This window comes from Leptopilina boulardi, unplaced genomic scaffold (assembly GCF_019393585.1).
Source record: "Leptopilina boulardi isolate dan_hultmark-lab unplaced genomic scaffold, ZJU_Lbou_2.1 LbouV2_30, whole genome shotgun sequence".
Taxonomy (NCBI): Eukaryota; Metazoa; Arthropoda; class Insecta; order Hymenoptera; family Figitidae; genus Leptopilina; species Leptopilina boulardi.
In genome coordinates this window covers 2185960-2193602 of record NW_026137863.1, presented here as the reverse complement: position 1 = coordinate 2193602, position 7643 = coordinate 2185960, and the positions used below count along the sequence as shown (strand labels likewise).

The 7643-nt window shown below is 33.3% G+C and overlaps 1 long non-coding RNA gene across 1 annotated transcript; it reads right to left on the bottom strand.

The window, feature by feature from the left end:
* Positions 1–3474: 3474 nt before the first annotated feature.
* LOC127282448 (uncharacterized) lies at positions 3475–6254 on the bottom strand. Its single transcript, XR_007843203.1, has 3 exons — positions 6164–6254; positions 5552–5704; positions 3475–3563 (listed from the first exon to the last, which is right to left on the bottom strand). It is a non-coding gene; the product is annotated as an uncharacterized LOC127282448 (long non-coding RNA).
* Positions 6255–7643: the final 1389 nt, after the last annotated feature.

The following is a 7643-nucleotide window of genomic DNA, read 5'->3' as shown; positions in this document are numbered from 1 at the left end:
TTTTCTTAGGCGGACGATTTTATTGCATATTCTTGCACAAAATACACCTAAAAGTGTAGAAAAAAATCGACAGCCAAATCCGAGTAGAGGAAGACCTCTATTTTCACCAAAAAGTCATCCAGGTCCAAAAAAAAATTTCCAAAAAAATTCAATTTTTCTTAGGCGGACGATTTTATTGCATATTCTTGCACAAAATACACCTAAAAGTGTAGAAAAAAATCGACAGCCAAATCCGAGTAGAGGAAGACCTCTATTTTCACCAAAAAGTCATCCAGGTCCAAAAAAAAATTTCCAAAAAAATTCAATTTTTCTTAGGCGGACGATTTTATTCCATATTCTTGCACAAAATACACCTAAAAGTGTAGAAAAAAATCGACAGCCAAATCCGAGTAGAGGAAGACCTCTATTTTCACCAAAAAGTCATCCAGGTCCAAAAAAAAATTTCCAAAAAAATTCAATTTTTCTTAGGCGGACGATTTTATTGCATATTCTTGCACAAAATACACCTAAAAGTGTAGAAAAAAATCGACAGCCAAATCCGAGTAGAGGAAGACCTCTATTTTCACCAAAAAGTCATCCAGGTCCAAAAAAAAATTCCAAAAAAATTCAATTTTTCTTAGGCGGACGATTTTATTGCATATTCTTGCACAAAATACACCTAAAAGTGTAGAAAAAAATCGACAGCCAAATCCGAGTAGAGGAAGACCTCTATTTTCACCAAAAAGTCATCCAGGTCCAAAAAAAAATTTCCAAAAAAATTCAATTTTTCTTAGGCGGACGATTTTATTCCATATTCTTGCACAAAATACACCTAAAAGTGTAGAAAAAAATCGACAGCCAAATCCGAGTAGAGGAAGACCTCTATTTTCACCAAAAAGTCATCCAGGTCCAAAAAAAAATTTCCAAAAAAATTCAATTTTTCTTAGGCGGACGATTTTATTGCATATTCTTGCACAAAATACACCTAAAAGTGTAGAAAAAAATCGACAGCCAAATCCGAGTAGAGGAAGACCTCTATTTTCACCAAAAAGTCATCCAGGTCCAAAAAAAAATTCCAAAAAAATTCAATTTTTCTTAGGCGGACGATTTTATTGCATATTCTTGCACAAAATACACCTAAAAGTGTAGAAAAAAATCGACAGCCAAATCCGAGTAGAGGAAGACCTCTATTTTCACCAAAAAGTCATCCAGGTCCAAAAAAAAATTTCCAAAAAAATTCAATTTTTCTTAGGCGGACGATTTTATTCCATATTCTTGCACAAAATACACCTAAAAGTGTAGAAAAAAATCGACAGCCAAATCCGAGTAGAGGAAGACCTCTATTTTCACCAAAAAGTCATCCAGGTCCAAAAAAAAATTTCCAAAAAAATTCAATTTTTCTTAGGCGGACGATTTTATTCCATATTCTTGCACAAAATACACCTAAAAGTGTAGAAAAAAATCGACAGCCAAATCCGAGTAGAGGAAGACCTCTATTTTCACCAAAAAGTCATCCAGGTCCAAAAAAAAATTTCCAAAAAAATTCAATTTTTCTTAGGCGGACGATTTTATTCCATATTCTTGCACAAAATACACCTAAAAGTGTAGAAAAAAATCGACAGCCAAATCCGAGTAGAGGAAGACCTCTATTTTCACCAAAAAGTCATCCAGGTCCAAAAAAAAATTTCCAAAAAAATTCAATTTTTCTTAGGCGGACGATTTTATTCCATATTCTTGCACAAAATACACCTAAAAGTGTAGAAAAAAATCGACAGCCAAATCCGAGTAGAGGAAGACCTCTATTTTCACCAAAAAGTCATCCAGGTCCAAAAAAAAATTTCCAAAAAAATTCAATTTTTCTTAGGCGGACGATTTTATTCCATATTCTTGCACAAAATACACCTAAAAGTGTAGAAAAAAATCGACAGCCAAATCCGAGTAGAGGAAGACCTCTATTTTCACCAAAAAGTCATCCAGGTCCAAAAAAAAATTTCCAAAAAAATTCAATTTTTCTTAGGCGGACGATTTTATTCCATATTCTTGCACAAAATACACCTAAAAGTGTAGAAAAAAATCGACAGCCAAATCCGAGTAGAGGAAGACCTCTATTTTCACCAAAAAGTCATCCAGGTCCAAAAAAAAATTTCCAAAAAAATTCAATTTTTCTTAGGCGGACGATTTTATTGCATATTCTTGCACAAAATACACCTAAAAGTGTAGAAAAAAATCGACAGCCAAATCCGAGTAGAGGAAGACCTCTATTTTCACCAAAAAGTCATCCAGGTCCAAAAAAAAATTTCCAAAAAAATTCAATTTTTCTTAGGCGGACGATTTTATTCCATATTCTTGCACAAAATACACCTAAAAGTGTAGAAAAAAATCGACAGCCAAATCCGAGTAGAGGAAGACCTCTATTTTCACCAAAAAGTCATCCAGGTCCAAAAAAAAATTTCCAAAAAAATTCAATTTTTCTTAGGCGGACGATTTTATTCCATATTCTTGCACAAAATACACCTAAAAGTGTAGAAAAAAATCGACAGCCAAATCCGAGTAGAGGAAGACCTCTATTTTCACCAAAAAGTCATCCAGGTCCAAAAAAAAATTTCCAAAAAAATTCAATTTTTCTTAGGCGGACGATTTTATTCCATATTCTTGCACAAAATACACCTAAAAGTGTAGAAAAAAATCGACAGCCAAATCCGAGTAGAGGAAGACCTCTATTTTCACCAAAAAGTCATCCAGGTCCAAAAAAAAATTTCCAAAAAAATTCAATTTTTCTTAGGCGGACGATTTTATTGCATATTCTTGCACAAAATACACCTAAAAGTGTAGAAAAAAATCGACAGCCAAATCCGAGTAGAGGAAGACCTCTATTTTCACCAAAAAGTCATCCAGGTCCAAAAAAAAATTTCCAAAAAAATTCAATTTTTCTTAGGCGGACGATTTTATTCCATATTCTTGCACAAAATACACCTAAAAGTGTAGAAAAAAATCGACAGCCAAATCCGAGTAGAGGAAGACCTCTATTTTCACCAAAAAGTCATCCAGGTCCAAAAAAAAATTTCCAAAAAAATTCAATTTTTCTTAGGCGGACGATTTTATTCCATATTCTTGCACAAAATACACCTAAAAGTGTAGAAAAAAATCGACAGCCAAATCCGAGTAGAGGAAGACCTCTATTTTCACCAAAAAGTCATCCAGGTCCAAAAAAAAATTTCCAAAAAAATTCAATTTTTCTTAGGCGGACGATTTTATTGCATATTCTTGCACAAAATACACCTAAAAGTGTAGAAAAAAATCGACAGCCAAATCCGAGTAGAGGAAGACCTCTATTTTCACCAAAAAGTCATCCAGGTCCAAAAAAAAATTCCAAAAAAATTCAATTTTTCTTAGGCGGACGATTTTATTGCATATTCTTGCACAAAATACACCTAAAAGTGTAGAAAAAAATCGACAGCCAAATCCGAGTAGAGGAAGACCTCTATTTTCACCAAAAAGTCATCCAGGTCCAAAAAAAAATTTCCAAAAAAATTCAATTTTTCTTAGGCGGACGATTTTTTTCCATATTCTTGCACAAAATACACCTAAAAGTGTAGAAAAAATCGACAGCCAAATCCGAGTAGAGGAAGACCTCTATTTTCACCAAAAAGTCATCCAGGTCCAAAAAAAAATTTCCAAAAAAATTCAATTTTTCTTAGGCGGACGATTTTATTCCATATTCTTGCACAAAATACACCTAAAAGTGTAGAAAAAAATCGACAGCCAAATCCGAGTAGAGGAAGACCTCTATTTTCACCAAAAAGTCATCCAGGTCCAAAAAAAAATTTCCAAAAAAATTCAATTTTTCTTAGGCGGACGATTTTATTCCATATTCTTGCACAAAATACACCTAAAAGTGTAGAAAAAAATCGACAGCCAAATCCGAGTAGAGGAAGACCTCTATTTTCACCAAAAAGTCATCCAGGTCCAAAAAAAAATTTCCAAAAAAATTCAATTTTTCTTAGGCGGACGATTTTTTTCCATATTCTTGCACAAAATACACCTAAAAGTGTAGAAAAAAATCGACAGCCAAATCCGAGTAGAGGAAGACCTCTATTTTCACCAAAAAGTCATCCAGGTCCAAAAAAAAATTTCCAAAAAAATTCAATTTTTCTTAGGCGGACGATTTTTTTCCATATTCTTGCACAAAATACACCTAAAAGTGTAGAAAAAAATCGACAGCCAAATCCGAGTAGAGGAAGACCTCTATTTTCACCAAAAAGTCATCCAGGTCCAAAAAAAAATTTCCAAAAAAATTCAATTTTTCTTAGGCGGACGATTTTATTCCATATTCTTGCACAAAATACACCTAAAAGTGTAGAAAAAAATCGACAGCCAAATCCGAGTAGAGGAAGACCTCTATTTTCACCAAAAAGTCATCCAGGTCCAAAAAAAAATTTCCAAAAAAATTCAATTTTTCTTAGGCGGACGATTTTATTGCATATTCTTGCACAAAATACACCTAAAAGTGTAGAAAAAAATCGACAGCCAAATCCGAGTAGAGGAAGACCTCTATTTTCACCAAAAAGTCATCCAGGTCCAAAAAAAAATTTCCAAAAAAATTCAATTTTTCTTAGGCGGACGATTTTTTTCCATATTCTTGCACAAAATACACCTAAAAGTGTAGAAAAAAATCGACAGCCAAATCCGAGTAGAGGAAGACCTCTATTTTCACCAAAAAGTCATCCAGGTCCAAAAAAAAATTTCCAAAAAAATTCAATTTTTCTTAGGCGGACGATTTTATTCCATATTCTTGCACAAAATACACCTAAAAGTGTAGAAAAAAATCGACAGCCAAATCCGAGTAGAGGAAGACCTCTATTTTCACCAAAAAGTCATCCAGGTCCAAAAAAAAATTTCCAAAAAAATTCAATTTTTCTTAGGCGGACGATTTTATTCCATATTCTTGCACAAAATACACCTAAAAGTGTAGAAAAAAATCGACAGCCAAATCCGAGTAGAGGAAGACCTCTATTTTCACCAAAAAGTCATCCAGGTCCAAAAAAAAATTTCCAAAAAAATTCAATTTTTCTTAGGCGGACGATTTTATTGCATATTCTTGCACAAAATACACCTAAAAGTGTAGAAAAAAATCGACAGCCAAATCCGAGTAGAGGAAGACCTCTATTTTCACCAAAAAGTCATCCAGGTCCAAAAAAAAATTTCCAAAAAAATTCAATTTTTCTTAGGCGGACGATTTTATTCCATATTCTTGCACAAAATACACCTTAAAGTGTAAAAAAAAATCTACAGCCAAATCCGAGTAGAGAAAGACCTCTATTTTCACCAAAAAGTCATCCAAGTCCAAAAAAAAATTTCCAAAAAAATTCAATTTTTCTTAGGCGGACGATTTTATTCCATATTCTTGCACAAAATACACCTAAAAGTGTAGAAAAAAATCGACAGCCAAATCCGAGTAGAGGAAGACCTCTATTTTCACCAAAAAGTCATCCAGGTCCAAAAAAAAATTTCCAAAAAAATTCAATTTTTCTTAGGCGGACGATTTTATTGCATATTCTTGCACAAAATACACCTAAAAGTGTAGAAAAAAATCGACAGCCAAATCCGAGTAGAGGAAGACCTCTATTTTCACCAAAAAGTCATCCAGGTCCAAAAAAATAATTCCAAAAAAATTCAATTTTTCTTAGGCGGACGATTTTATTCCATATTCTTGCACAAAATACACCTAAAAGTGTAGAAAAAAATCGACAGCCAAATCCGAGTAGAGGAAGACCTCTATTTTCACCAAAAAGTCATCCAGGTCCAAAAAAAAATTTCCAAAAAAATTCAATTTTTCTTAGGCGGACGATTTTATTCCATATTCTTGCACAAAATACACCTAAAAGTGTAGAAAAAAATCGACAGCCAAATCCGAGTAGAGGAAGACCTCTATTTTCACCAAAAAGTCATCCAGGTCCAAAAAAAAATTTCCAAAAAAATTCAATTTTTCTTAGGCGAACGATTTTATTGCATATTCTTGCACAAAATACACCTAAAAGTGTAGAAAAAAATCGACAGCCAAATCCGAGTAGAGGAAGACCTCTATTTTCACCAAAAAGTCATCCAGGTCCAAAAAAAAATTTCCAAAAAAATTCAATTTTTCTTAGGCGGACGATTTTTTTCCATATTCTTGCACAAAATACACCTAAAAGTGTAGAAAAAATCGACAGCCAAATCCGAGTAGAGGAAGACCTCTATTTTCACCAAAAAGTCATCCAGGTCCAAAAAAAAATTTCCAAAAAAATTCAATTTTTCTTAGGCGGACGATTTTATTCCATATTCTTGCACAAAATACACCTAAAAGTGTAGAAAAAAATCGACAGCCAAATCCGAGTAGAGGAAGACCTCTATTTTCACCAAAAAGTCATCCAGGTCCAAAAAAAAATTTCCAAAAAAATTCAATTTTTCTTAGGCGGACGATTTTATTCCATATTCTTGCACAAAATACACCTAAAAGTGTAGAAAAAAATCGACAGCCAAATCCGAGTAGAGGAAGACCTCTATTTTCACCAAAAAGTCATCCAGGTCCAAAAAAAAATTTCCAAAAAAATTCAATTTTTCTTAGGCGAACGATTTTATTGCATATTCTTGCACAAAATACACCTAAAAGTGTAGAAAAAAATTGACAGCCAAATCCGAGTAGAGGAAGACCTCTATTTTCACCAAAAAGTCATCCAGGTCCAAAAAGAAATTTCCAAAAAAATTCAATTTTTCTTAGGCGGACGATTTTATTCCATATTCTTGCACAAAATACACCTAAAAGTGTAGAAAAAAATCGACAGCCAAATCCGAGTAGAGGAAGACCTCTATTTTCACCAAAAAGTCATCCAGGTCCAAAAAAAAATTTCCAAAAAAATTCAATTCTTCTTAGGCGGACGATTTTATTGCATATTCTTGCACAAAATACACCTAAAAGTGTAGAAAAAAATCGACAGCCAAATCCGAGTAGAGGAAGACCTCTATTTTCACCAAAAAGTCATCCAAGTCCAAAAAAATAATTCCAAAAAAATTCAATTTTTCTTAGGCGGACGATTTTATTGCATATTCTTGCACAAAATACACCTAAAAGTGTAGAAAAAAATCGACAGCCAAATCCGAGTAGAGTAAGACCTCTATTTTCACCAAAAAGTCATCCAGGTCCAAAAAAAAATTTCCAAAAAAATTCAATTTTTCTTAGGCGGACGATTTTACTCCATATTCTTGCACAAAATACACCTAAAAGTGTAGAAAAAAATCGACAGCCAAATCCGAGTAGAGGAAGACCTCTATTTTCACCAAAAAGTCATCCAGGTCCAAAAAAAAATTTCCAAAAAAATTCAATTTTTCTTAGGCGGACGATTTTATTGCATATTCTAGCACAAAATACACCTAAAAGTGTAGAAAAAAATCGACAGCCAAATCCGAGTAGAGGAAGACCTCTATTTTCACCAAAAAGTCATCCAGGTCCAAAAAAATAATTCCAAAAAAATTCAATTTTTCTTAGGCGGACGATTTTATTGCATATTCTAGCACAAAATACACCTAAAAGTGTAGAAAAAAATCGACAGCCAAATCCGAGTAGAGGAAGACCTCTATTTTCACCAAAAAGTCATCCAGGTCCAAAAAAAAATTTCCAAAAAAATTCA